This window comes from Rhinolophus sinicus, chromosome 9 (genome assembly GCF_057876585.1).
Source record: "Rhinolophus sinicus isolate RSI-liver-muscle chromosome 9, RSI-T2T, whole genome shotgun sequence".
NCBI lineage: Eukaryota > Metazoa > Chordata > Mammalia > Chiroptera > Rhinolophidae > Rhinolophus > Rhinolophus sinicus.
The window spans coordinates 1890048-1904735 of record NC_142509.1 but is presented as its reverse complement, the minus strand read 5'-3'; the positions used below and the strand labels follow the sequence as shown (position 1 = coordinate 1904735).

The 14688-nt window shown below is 38.4% G+C and overlaps 1 protein-coding gene across 13 annotated transcripts in view; it reads right to left on the bottom strand.

The window, feature by feature from the left end:
- The window catches only part of TBCEL (tubulin folding cofactor E like), an 84221-nt gene extending 69976 nt beyond the window's left edge, over positions 1 to 14245 (bottom strand). For 4 of the 13 annotated variants that reach the window (XR_016022334.1, XR_016022335.1, XM_088800790.1 and 1 more), the window contains exon 1: positions 14039 to 14245. The gene's annotated coding sequence lies outside the window, so the exon portion shown is untranslated. The remainder of the gene's footprint in view (positions 1 to 14038) is intronic. The other 9 variants (XM_088800786.1, XM_088800789.1, XM_088800788.1 and 6 more) reach the window with 4 other exon arrangements.
- Positions 14246 to 14688: the final 443 nt, after the last annotated feature.

The window sequence follows — 14688 nt, the reverse complement described above, 5'->3', positions numbered from 1 at the left end:
TTTCAATATTTCCTTTATCTTCAGGTAAAGAAAGAAGTCATTGGGGGCGAGATCAGCTGAGTAGGGAGGGTATTCCAATAGTTATTTGTTTACTGGCTAAAAACTCCCTCACAGACAGTGCTGTGTGAGCTGGTGCAGTGTCGTGATGCAAGAGCCATGAATTGTTGGAGAAAAGTTCAGGTCCTCTAACTTTTTCACACACCCTTTTCAGCACTCCCAAATAGTAAACTTGGTTAACTGTTTGTCCAGTTGGTACAAATTCATAATGAATAATCCCTCCCATGTCAAAAAAGGTTAGCAACATCATTGCAACAAATCCGTGAACTTAACTGTCAGACCTCGTATGTGTAGGTTATATATTTTACCCTCCATGAAAGATTAAATGAATGAATAAAGACCTATTAGTAAATTTTTTTCTAAACAATTGCTTTAAAAAATACAAGTGATATATATTCTGAATTTTTTAAATGTCCAATTAAAAATAAGCAAAAAATGTGTAACACCATGTCATTTCCATGTTGACGTAGTTTCCCTTTTTATTAAGCTAAGCTAAGCATGTAAGTTAGTGTTACCAAAAGCTTTTCATAGCTGAAGCATATTTATAGCCAGTCATACCTGGAAACTTTGGTCAACAGGTTTAGCAAGTAGATTAAGGTTGATGATGCCACTTATGATATATACTTTTCCAGACCATTTTCCCATGCTATGTAGAATACGGTTTTTTTTACAAAAAATTAAATTTAGATAGTCTTGTAATCTGCCTTTTCCCTAAACAGCTCATGAAAACTTTTCTATATCAATAAACATATATTTACATAATCATTTTTAAGGTTTGTAGAGTATTCCATTAACAAGCTTCTGCAGCTAAAGTTATGAATGACAGCTATCTGTCCCATAAAAACACTTCAGGGACATTGTCCAAGTCAATATAATGAGGTTACCCAGTCTTGCTCTGTATGGCACCCCAATTTCATTTATCATGAAGTATGTAAACCTGCAATTCTTTCCCACTTACCTCCCCTGAGCATTATGCAGAATACCTAAGTGGATGCCTTCTTGGGATGAAAAGAAAGAAAAATAATTCTAATAAACTTTCAGAACTATTCTGTAGAATTATAGTTCACCAGTTCACAAATTTACTCTACGCAATCCAAGTGCAAAACTTGAGACCAACTGATAAAACCATTATCATGTCACTCCATGCAACCATGATTTCCCACCTACTTATGAACCACCCTATTTCTCAACGTCTCTTTCCCAACTATAAACTAAACCACATCCAAATGTAATAACCTGGCACATCAACTTTTCAAGGTGGAAGATTTTTTTAAAATCCAACACTGCCAAATAAAATGTGAATTCAGACTCCTGCTTAGTCCTTGTATTATGTTATTAGAAAGGCACTGCTACCTTCTTTATTTATCACAGCACTAAGCTTCTCTTTAAAAGCACCACAGACACGAAAATATCTAACTCACATTCTTTATTCCAAAGATCCCTAAATATGTGCCTCTGTGTACTCAGTGAGTACAGACTCAGAGACATACGTATTTTCTAATAAAGAGCTATACCATACATGAGGCACATCTGATGTTGAAAAAAGAAAGCAAGTTTTCTTATCTACAATCGCACATTTGCAAACATGACTAACTTGCGTGCTCATAGTCTACATTTGAATTTCTAATCCAAATGTACTAGTCAAAGAATTTTAACATTTTGATGAGAAAGTATTTGAGGGGAAACAAAAATACAAAAAATATTGCTATTTAAACTGAAGTAACTTTGTGTGAAAATTTTTCTAAGCACTTCTTTATTTCCATAGCTTATTGTCCAGAAATGTTGGCTTAAACCAATTGTCTATATCCCTATTAAATCAGGCATTCTAAGATGTAGAAAAAGACATTCCATAAGCTTTCAGCAAGAACAAAATAACCTTAATATTCACCATACTCTTTACTCCAATAGCTTCCAAGGAGAGTTCCACCCTTCTCTCCCCTCCCAACTCTTTCTCAAATTTGCATACACCCCCTTCCTACTGGCCCAGATTCAATTTGGGAAAAATCTCAAGGTTTTAATGTTGCACTTAATCAAAATTTAAGAGTAGATGCATTTACCCCCAAGTCAATGTTCCCCAAAAGCCAAGTAGCCCCACAATGCAAAAGCTTGTTAATTCTCTAACTGGGATTAACAAACATTTTAAAGCATAGTAATTTTCCACAACCACCCTCCGAAACACACATACTGACACTTATCTCTAGTTACAGGACATGAAACTGAGGCGACAGGCTCAGGTTTCTGTGACCCAACCTGCATGCTAAGTCATACTTTCTGTATCCTTAATCTGTTGAGCCATCATGCTGTTACTACTAAAAAAGGAGTACTTCATGTCAATAACACATGGCACAACACACAAATCATAGAAATACAACTTATTAAAATACATGAAAACTCTAACACCGCAAATAACTCGTATAACCACATCAAAGTAACTGAACCACAAAACTAAAGCAGCAGTACAGAATGGTCTGGTCACCAAAGGGGAAAAATTATTCTCAACTTCTTCCTGCCAAAAAGGAATGAATATGAATTTCCTGAATGGATTAGTTTTCATCAGAAGAAAATTTTGCGTGCTATCTCTCAGCTATGAATACAGAAGTTTAAGGTCATTCATTACTCAGCTGTTCACAGAACAGATTACCCCATTATCTCTACTCATGAGCACCAACAGAAGCTATTAAGATAAAACAAGGCCCCATTAAGAACAGATTACTAGTTTATCACTCTGCAGCGTTCTAGAGGAGTTTATAAACCATTCTGGCTCATAACCAGGGTCTGCCAGAATGTTAAACATGAGCCACACAGAGAGTTTGCAAAAGTTTACAGGTCATTAAAAAAATTCACCAGGCCCTTCCACATTTAATGCTACTGAGGTATTGCCCTATGGTGGTATTGCCGGGTGGTATGAAGTACAGGTTCTAGAACCAAAATGCCTGGATGTAAATCATGACTAGACTCCACCATTCTGTGTGACTATGGGCAACTTACTTTGGTTCTCTAAGTCTCCATTGCCTTATCCCTAAAAAGGGGTAATAGATAGCCCCTAACTCCTAGTTCACAGGCTGCTGAAGATGAATGGTGGTGAGTAAAAATTTAGCACAGTACCGGGCACATAAAAAGCACTTAATAAGTATCAGCTTCTGCTACAGCTACCGTCTACTATTCCTACTACCATCACCACCAAGTAAGCATGCTAGTATTAATGTAGGGCTGGGGGACTTGCAATTTTTGTTAAATAGATTCAATCTAATTGTTTTTGGTCCCAGGACTATGATAATTAATGCCAATTAATGATTCAGGCAGTAAAATTGTCTGACATTTATACTATCATTCTTCCTTAACTGGAAGGTCTTCCCCTCGTCTTCACCTGTCTAAATTTTATGCACCCTTCGATGCCCAACTCAAGAGTCCACGTCAGAGATAAAGCCTTTTCAAATACCTCCTGCCATAATTATTGGTTTGCATTGAGCTGAGTTCTCTCAGTGGGCAATTAATCACATCATGGTATGGCATCTTTTTATGGCTGTCCCATATGTTACCAGTATGCATTATACCACTCATACATAGTGATGTGATTCTTGTGTTTATGTCTTGTGTCCTGTGACTGTATAGCTCTTGAGAATAGGGACCATATGTATCATAATGTTTCTTTGTAGCATTATGGACTGGAACTTTGCACTTAATTGGCACTCAGTAAATGTGCTAACCAATAATTTTTCTAATCAATTCTGATTGTGCATATCAAATGTATTTTGTAAAATATGAAAAGATTTATTAATGAACTCTAAGATCAGAGTACTTATGAACAAAAATGCTTCAGAGCTACCACTGAAATACGTAATTACTTCCACCTCTCCGTGGGGATTCCACAAATAAGAGATCTCATGATACAGCAATGAGTCAGTAGCAGAGTCAGAAATACTTACTACCTAACACAACTAAATTCTTATGCAAAACCATCAGCCACAATAGATTTAACACTGAATATCCATATTATACACTTCATATTCAAGAGTTAATCCTTTATGCCGTACTTCAGAATCGGCAATGTTGAGTAACTAAAGATGAATATATGTGCATTGCTGGTGAAAATGGTATAGCTGTTGTGGAAACAGAATGGCAGTTCCTCAAAAACTTAAACACAGGTTACCATATGATCCTGCAATCCCACTTCTGTGTATCTACCAAAAGAACTGAAAGCAGGGACTTGAACAGATATTTGTACACCAGTGTTCAATAGCAGCATTATTCACAATAGCCAAAAGATGGAAGCAACTCAAATCCATGGATGTATGAATGAATGGATAAGCAAAATGTGGTAGTACATATAATAGAATATTATTCAGCATTAAAAAGGAAATTCTACAACATGGATGAATCTTAAAGACAATGCTAAGTGAAATAAGCCAGATACAAAAGGACAAATCTTGTATGATTCCACTTACGTAAAGTATCGTGAGTAGTCAAATTTATAGACACAGAAAGTAGAATGATGGGTTGGGGACAGTGGGGAAGGGGGAGTTATTGATGAATGGGTCCATGGTTTCAGATGGGAACATGAAAAATTTCTGGAGATGGATGGTGGTGATGGCTGCACAACAATGTGAATGTACTTAATGCCACTGAATTGTACATTTAACATGGTAAAAATGGTACATTTTGCTATATATATATTTTACCACAATAAAAATATTTCAAAAAAATTAATGAATAAAATATATCTAAATAAAAAAGATGAATATAGGTCAACCCCAGAATTACTGGTTCTTACTCTCAGCAAACTTATCACCTTCATGCCAACAGTTCACTTACAGATCTTACACAGTGAGAGACAAATCAGCCACGTCTCAATAAGTGCATTTTGTGGGAAATTTGATTTATGATGTATATGATCTTTATTTATCTTTTTCTTGGATTCCTCTACTAATGTTCGCATGGAGAAATGTCACTAGTGGATAAGGGACTAATAGAGTCAAAATTTAAATTACAACGTCCAAAGGGTACTTGCCTTTACTAAACTTATGCCTTAAGTTAATAATAGTGCCTTTGAGAAAATATGACCCTCATAAGTCCCAAAAATAAGGGTTTAATAATTTATAATTGTTTTCAACATTTTAAGACGTGTAATTCTTTCCTAAAATTCTTTGCTCATTTACCTATGAATTAAATATTTTATGATAAAATATTCTCAAAGAAGTCTCTTTATTGAGAGAATGGCATCTGTCAACCAGAACTTAATATTTAAGAGATTTGTTGCACTATTTTTTAAAATAAAATGTTATATAAAGATACGTATAAGCATGAGTGGGACGGAAACGTGCTCAAGTTTATGGTTTCCTGAAAAACTGTCTCTTTCCCAAGACTTCATAACACATTCGGGCCTCATTATTAATGAATTCCTTATCTGCAAATTCACCTACTCACTAAAATTTGTTGTAAGTCAAAAATCAATATTTGGAGCATTTTCACAGCAATACTTGCGGAGTCACTTGCAGATAATCACAGAACAACAAAAATTTTAGTCAGCCGGTGTTCATGCACATTTCCAGCTAAGATAGAACAAGGTAGCATTCTGCCTTCTTGTTTCAGCTCTCATACTGAAACAAGTGTCCTCTTCAGGATCTATTTAGTGCCACGTTTTTCATATTTTTGTGTTGTTGTTTTTTTTGTGGTGACTTACTACTGAAAATGGCTTCCACGTGTAGTGTCAAAGTGCTATTTCGTGTTTCTAAGCACAAGAAGGCTGTGATGGGCATTATGGAGAAAATACCTTTAGATAAAATTTATTCAGGTATGAACTATAATGCTGTTCATTATGAATCCAAAGTTACTGAATTGAGAATATATATGGAATAAGGTGTCTTTAAACAGAAACACATATAAAACAAGGTTATATACTGATCAGTTGACAAAAATGTTGTGACCACAGGCTGGCAGGAACCTAACCCTATTAGTTCCCCTAGGAGCAATGGTTCCAGATTCACTAATTCAGTGTTCATGGCAACTTTCCATACAGCACCATAACAACAAGAATCAACTGTACTTTGTTAAAGAAAAACATCTCAGAAGGGCGGGGTGGGGGGGTGGGAGAATAGATCAATGGAATAAAAAGACAGCCCAGAAACAGGTGCATGTAAATATGGCAGAAGTGACACAGAGATCAACAGTAAAAGGTTAAAACATTCAACAATTGGTCTCAGAACAAGTGAGTATCAATCTGGGGAAAATGAAAGTGAATCCTCACTTCACACACAAAAAAATTCAACTCTGGATAAAATGTAAAAGACAAATTTTATCCTTATGAGACGAAAAGTTATGTTTTTCTAATAGGAGAGCTTTACGGTCTTAATTTAAGGAAATAGTTCATAAACAAAACATAAAAAGAACCCATAAAGGAAAAGTTGACCAGTAAAATGAAAAACATGAAAACATATTATCATGAAAAGACATTAAACACTTAAAAAGACAAGCCAGAAACTGGAAAAAGATACCTGCAACACATGTAACTAGGGTTTCCAGGCGGGAATTCCCACCCGTTCTCAGGAATATTTCCACTTTCCCGTTCCCGAATCCCGAGAAAAGTTGGTCAGGAAATCAGGAATATTGGCTCCTTGAACCCAGTAATACCCACAATTGGAAATAAATGTGCTACTCACGGTGTACCTCTTAGACATTTTTCCTATTTATCGCTAGAGTTTCCGGGTGGGAATTCCCGCCCGTTCTTGGGAATTTTCTTCACTTTTCTGGTCCCAAATCCCGAGAAAAGTTGGTCAGGAAATGGGGAAAATCAGCTCCTTGAACCCAGGTGGTTGGTAGTGTTGGCCGTCACTTTGTGGAAATGATCCATCATGGAGAACAGAAAACAGTTTATATCTCGGGATTCGGGAACAGGAAAGCGAAAAATATTCCTGAGAACGGGCAGGAATTCCCGCCTGGAAATCTACATGTAGCTAATATAGAGAACTCCTAAGAACAATGAGAAAAAGGCAAGCAATCCAATAGAAAAATGAACAAAAGGCACGAACGAACAAGTATTTAACAGAAGATAAAATTCAAATGACTAATGAATAGGTGTAAAAGATATTCAAGTTCAATAATATTCAGAAACAAAAATCAAAATCTCAATGAAATACCATTTTATATAATTTAGCAAAATTTGAAAACTGACAACACCAAGTGTAGCAGAAAATGGGGAAGAATGGGAGCTCCTCCATTGCTAATAGGAGTACAAATACCTTGGTACAAATTATACAAATGAATGCAAATAACTTGTAAAACAATTTATCACTGTCTAGTGAAGTGAAACATGCACCAATTCTACTTCTCAATGTAAAATCTATAGGAACTTGTTCAGGTGCACCAGGAGACAACTAAAGAAAGTCCACCACCACAGTATTTTTTGAAATTACAAAAATCCAGGCGGGAAAAAAAAAAGGACCTTTCCTCCAAGAACGGGCAATTGGATAAACTGCAATATAGTCATAAGATGAAATGTTATACAGCCAAGGAATTTAACAATTGACAGTTTCCTATGATTGCTTCCTCATCAACATGATCAACTTTAAAATACAATGTTGAATGAATAAATAATCACAAGAATATATACAATTCCACTTATACAAAATTAAAAAAACATAGAAAATTAGTTATATTGTTTGGGGTTATATATATATATATATATATATATATATAGATATAGATATATAGATATATAGATATATAGATAGATAGTAAAAACTAAAGAAAAGTCAGAGAATAATAAACACAAAATTCAGAATGGCTGGTATCCTTGGAGGGTGGGGGGATATAATCAGGGAGATACACAAAGGCCAAAAACAACTCTTAATTCCCTCCTCAAACCTATTCCTCCTCACCAGTTCCCAACTCTAGAGTTGTATTCAATTTCACTCTTCCTCACACCCTCATGTAATTAATCAGCAAGACCTATCAACAGTACTCTAAAACACCCCAATTCTTTCCATCTCCATTACTTTACTGTTTCAAGCCTCCATCAACCTGTCACTAGGACTGTTGCAACAGCTTCTTCCCTGCTGACTATAGGTACAATCCATTCTCCACAAAGCAACCAAGTGATCTTTTCAAAATTTGAGTCAGATCACATGACAATAAACTTTCCAGTGGCTTCCCTTCACAATTAGAATAAAATCCAATCCCTTTATCATCAACTTCAGGGCTTCATTTAATCTGTTCTCTGCTTACTTCTCTAACCTTAGCTCCCCCACCCTTCACCTAGCTCACAAGGTTTCAGCCAGAATGGCTGTCTTAGTCTCAAACCTGCCAAGCTGATTCTGTCTTAACACGTTCATAAGAATGCCCTTTTCATGGCTCTTAGCTTAGCAGGCTTCATCTCAGCATTTAAGCCTCAAATAAATATAAACACAAACGTTACCTTATCAATGAGGCTGCCTCTGACCACCCCATTAAAAACAGCACCACTGCTGCCATCAATCACTTAACAGTTCACCCTCTTTCATTCTTACCACGATCTGTGCTATTTTTAGGTCCCTCTCGCCCAGAACCTAGTCCCACCAAAGCAGGGATTTGTTGGTCTGGTCCAGTGTTACACCGAGCAGTGTCTGGCAAATGGCAACAAACACTTGTTGGATGAATGAAAAATTGAATTTTACTTTGAAAAAAAAAAAGAGTATCTGGCAGTGAAATGAAAATCAACTACACCAATCAGAAGTATGACAGATGGAAAGCGAAACTTTGAAAACCACTGGAAAAGCATTAATTTAGGAAGAATTTTAGTTTAAATAATCCTTTTCTCAATGGTACTAGTAACAGATCACCTTCTTAAGGACCATTAGTGATTATTAAAGTTTCACACAGGTACACAAGCCTGAGTTTTGGCTGTGTCATCTGCTTAAATCTCCTGTTTTTAGAAGAGCACTGTGATTAAAAGCATGGGCTTCAGCTCGACCTGAGTTCAATTACGAATCTGCATTGAAATTTGAGCAAGTTATCTCTCTATGCCTGCTTTCTCATTTGTAAAATGGAGCTATTAATAGCTACTTCAGAGTCACTGTGAAGATTAAAGTAAGTTTTTAAAGCATCTAGTTGTGCCTGGCGTGTAGTAAGTGGTCAATAAATTGTAGTTATTATGATGAAAGCTGAGAGTAGGAAAGTCCAGACAAATGAAAGAGCTTATATGAGTCAAATAACAACCAAACACCTTCAGTCTCTAATAGAGGTGGGCTAACTGATATTTAAAATGTACCAAGAGCACGTGCCAGGATTAAATACTTTTCCCGCCAAAAGACAAATGTATACAAAGCTAACACATAAGACTGGCCCAAGCACGTTGAGAACATCAAGAGAGTGGCTGTCTTCAACAAGGAGGTCAGCCACACACAAAACCGAGTCTTAAAAAAAGAAAGCCACAGGAATCGGCTAGATAAAGAATAAAGTACATGTAAAGGCCCAAATAAGTGAAAGTGAGAAACGTAGTGATGCTGCTATGGAGTGTATGGGAGGAAGGCTGGAAAACTGGTGGGCAGGACCAGATGGTAAGGATCTAGGGCCCTCTGTGTTTTTTTTTGTGGGTTTTTTTTTTTTTAAGAAAGCTTTTTATTTATGTATGTATGTATTTATTTATTTATTTTTAATTTTATTTGGTTTTAAAGATTTTATTGGGGAAGGGGAACAGCTAGCGCCCTCCACAGCTAGGAATTAGAGGACAACAGCTTGGCTTGGAAAAGGTCCTGGAAGTGCACACAGTTCCCCAATCAAGGCCCTCTGTTTAAAAGTTTGCACTTCATTCTTCAGGCAATGGGGACATGAAGGGGGAAACTGTAACACGCTAATTTGATACTAATACTTCTAAAGAATGCAAAAACACCTGTATGAGTTTAAATACCATAAAGGGCCACTATCTGTTAACAATGAGCAATCTGCTTAACCATGATTGATGTGGAACCTATTCTCAACACTTTTCATTAGATGACCATCCTTACAACAGCAGATAGAATCTATTGAGTTTACTGTGTGCCTTGTATTGTGTTGTTTTACTCGTTCTCTCATTCAATTCTTACAACACCCTTATGAGAGGAACTATTATTAACCCCATTTAACAGATTGGAAAACTAAAGGAAAGATGTTATAGTGAGATGGCTAGTGAGTCTGAGAGATGGGATTCAAATCGAGGCTACCTGACTCCAAAGCCCTAAAATTAAACCAACCTGCTGAATTAATATTGCTCAGTTCATTTACATCATTTGCTCAGAAATTGTATGTATGTACCTACTGTAATTTAAAGCATCATGCTAGGTCAGTGATTCTCAAATTTTACTGTACAGAAGAATCACATGGGCAGATTCCTAGATTTTGATTCAGTAAGTCTAGGGTGGAATTTTCAGAGACCTGCAATTATAATCTTAACTTCATGCAGTTCTGATTCACTTGGTCCATGAACTATACTCTGATAAATCCTGTGCTAGGTGTCCCTAAGATTCAAGGATATTTGATTTTCCTGTGCTCTATGAGTTTACAATTTAAAAGGGGTAAAAACAAGGTACACAAACAATACAAAGCAATTCAGGAAAAGCAATATACAGGCAAGAAAGACTTGAGGAAGAAGGATCATCTATAACAAAAGGAAGATGAATAGGATTTCATTTAGAAAGGAAACACATTCCCTGCAGACTTTCAGGAATAATGTTACATACAAAGAAAGGTAGGATGAGCAGGTAAGATGAGCAGACTGGCTTTGGCTTAGCAGGAACAGAGGATCTGCATTTAGGGATGGAAACATGTCAGAAAAAAAGTAGAGGCTGTGGAATGCCCTCAACGTCACCCTAAACAGTATGGGCTTTATTCAGTGCTGGCACTGTGATGCTGGCACTGTGACTGTTTTTGAGGAAGGAAATAATAAATGACAGCAATATTCTTTGGATAGAGCTCTGATGAAGCTATGCAAGATCAGAAAGAACAACAGACCAAGGGCATAGTTAGGCTGTTAGCATTCTAATTTCAAAGAAATAAGAGTCAGAACAGGGTAGTGGGAAAGTTGAAAAAGGGAAGAATGATAACTCTTAATGACATTGCATGCAGTGCAAAGGCAATCACAGCTAAACAATTTTTTCACCCCTTAAATTCAAATTGTATCACTATCAGCTTCATGTTACTTTTTGGAACTTTTTCTTATATAGCTAACAAGATGCAAAATATATCGAGTTCATTTATTTAAAACACAGCCCATGAGTAGCCAAAACACATCACAGTTATCCACTAAAAAAAAAAAAAATGTATATATTATATATAATATACATATTATATACAGTATATAAATGAAAGAACATTACTCAGAGCTACACAATCTCATGTTACACAGAATTCTAACAAATGTGAGCAACTAATTTCCAACCCACAGCAGTTTGGAAGCAACAATTAGAAGAGGAAAAGAGCCTGATATAGGTGGACATATTTAAGAGTCTGAGGCTCAAAAGAAACGAAAATTTAAAAAGCACACATAATCACTCAGAGTAAATCACTCCACAACTGTTTATTGATAGGTACACGATTCACAGAAAAAAAACAATGAAATCAGTGAGAATCTTTCGTAATATTTCAAAGACCTACCACAAAAAGAAAACTTTTAAACTTTCTTTAAAGATAAATATTTTAAAACAACTATTTACCTGATTAAAAGATAATTTTTAAAGGATGGCTGACACATGACAACATAGCCCTTTCATCAATAACCAAGATATAGTCACTAGGTAATTAAAAGGTAAGAAAGATATATTTTACAACACACAAAGTTTGAAAATGAAAAGAATGCTTTCATAAGGCATTTAATCAAGAATGTGGCCCCACTAATGAAGTTTAATTTGAGCGATTCTTTACTGATGGCTGTGCCTTTGAACTCCATGTTCCAAGTAATATGAAGGCATCCTCAACAAAAAATAACACTATTAAACTGGTCTTAAATATATACCCTGGATATTTACCTACCAAAACCAGGCAACAACGTCATTTGACACTCAACATCCTGTATCAATAGGCTGTGTGGCAACTTTTAAAAGGACTTTTAACGTAGAAACTTAGGTAGGCCTCTCATTTGGCTCACCAGCACTCATTGACATTTATTACAATCAATCCATATAAAGACCTTACCTACTCTATAAACAGATAAAAACAACATTTTCCTGGGGGGAATTAAGATGTTAACTGACTCAAAGTTATACTTAAGTTTATGATTAAGTTTTTAAAACATATACCAAAGCCCTGACCGTATACCTTTAATCACACAGAAGTAGACCATATATTAATTATTGGAGTAAGGAGAGTTTAGGTTTCAGCTTGATATATTTCTTCTAAATAGCAGAAAAGCAAATCAGTGCATATTTACAACACTGTAACATTAAAATAAAATTACCTTAACTATGTTGTAGGAATAAATCAACTAAATGAAACTAGGTCTCATATTTCTCAGATACAACAAAGGATAGAGAAAATTAAAGCAGCCAATGAATTCAAAAATTTCATCAAATAATCAAGCAACATTCAGATATCAAAGATTAGGATTATGGTACAAAACACCAGTCAAATATGCTATATTATAAGTATTTAAACAAATGAAGCAGTAAATTGCACCTGGTCCTTGTAATCATCCTTGCTCTCTAGAAGCATACGAGGACACTAAATGAAGCCAGAGAAATGTGCCTTGGAGACTGAAAAATAAGTTTTTCAAATTGTAATTTGCGATCCATCAATCAATTTAATGGTTTTCTGTCTGCATCTTTTAACTAAAGAAAATGGAATACATTAGAAACTATTAGACTGCGCCACTTGTAATAAGGGTAAATATTATTTTGTGAAAACTTTTTGTTCATATACAGGTAGTATGTACTAGACCATGATACAAAATGTATTTCTCACTATGGAGCATGATACAAAACAGTTTGGAAACTCCTGCTCTAGGGATCTAGGCCTAATACCTCAAGACCCAAAGGCTGAATGTTTTCACTAGTCCTCAGCACCTACACATAATCTCTTTGCTTAAGATGGACTCTTAGGGAACCTATTTAAGAACTCTAGGGCAGCATAAAAAGAGGACCGTCAGCTATTCTTGTATTTAGACCAGGGTTAGCAAATCTCCCCACAGCCCTACGCCGACAAACTCCTTGTAAGTTAGCAGCCTTCAGAATAGAGCTCCTCCTTCCTCCATTGACTGTACACAATTCAACTCGTGCATCAACTTTCCTTAACTGCAACTTGCAGAATCAGTGTGTCCCAAGACAAGACACTGTTAAACTTCGCTTCACCCATTCCCTGGATGTCTTTCTAGGAGAGGACCCCATTCTCAACAGATAACAAAGCTCCACACTGCTCCCCTGCCAGGCCCCATCTCACTCCAATCCCCTCGTTCTCAGTGTCTCCCAACTTGGGGGCAGAACGATCGTCCCCAGAGCCTTTAACGAACTACCGCGTCCTGTTATCAGCCGTGAAAGGAGCAGGCTTACTGTCCCCAAGCCTGGTAATGCCCGCCCGCCGAGCCTCCCAGAGAACACGTCCTTCATTGATTTATTTTTTTTGATTCGGTGGTTCCGCGACAAACCTCCTGTTTCCCCACCCAGCAGCCCCAGACTCCTCCCCGCCTCCCGCCAGGCAGCGGGCACTTCCCATCCCCCACGCCCTGGGGCTCAGCGAGAAGCCAGGACTCCCCCAGGCACTCGGACTGGCTCCGCCACGAGCCCTCCCCACCCGGGGCCGGCTCCCCTCTCCAGTCCCAGGCCCGCCCCGCTCCGCCCAACCAGACCAGGCCCAGCCTCCCTGTCGTCCGGACGGGCGCCCCAGCCATGTCCTCCTCCCAGACAGGTTTCGTCCCGCCCGGAGACCCTCCCGGTGTCTCCTCACACTGCGCCCCTGCAGGAGCGACCCTCAGCTCCTGGGCTCCGGACCGGAGCGCCTCGGGCCGCGAGGACCCGACAGCGCCGCAGGCCGGGGCCCCACTCACCCTCTCAGCCCGGGGGCGGGAGCGGCTGCGGCGGCTCCTCGGGCTGCGCCTCTCTTCCCCTCCCTCCCGGCCACCGCCGTGGTCGCCGCTCAGCCTCCGGCGGGGTCCCGGCCAGCCCCGGGCCGCTCCGCTTCACCTCGTACCCCACTCGGCCCGCAGGAACCCAGTGTCCTGCATTGACCCGGAAGCAGCTTCCACGGCCCAACAACAACACGTGACCCGTCGCACGTGTCACGTCCGCTGCGTGAATGGGAGGGGGCACCAGAGGAGTGAGTCCTCGCCAACCAACCTCGGGTTGCCATGGCGTCGAGATGTCTGTACTGCCGGTCGTCACTAGAAACACACTTCATCTGCTTTTTTTCTTCCGCGTCATTAGGGGACACCCTAAGTGCAAAGGAGGAGTACAGATTTTCACAGCAGAGTGAAATAGGGCGGGTCAGAGCAGAGGGTGGACCACTGAGAGAGAGACTGCTGCCATGCAAAAACGAGCATTGAGCTCGTCCAGCCTTGAGCATTGAGAGCGTTGAGGACCTCTCCAGACTTACCCGGAATTTTGTATTGATTCTGTCACTAATTTGCATTGTGACCCTGATCAACTCACTTCCTGTCTCTGGATTCAGTGGTCCTCTTTAGGTGAGCTCTATACTGTA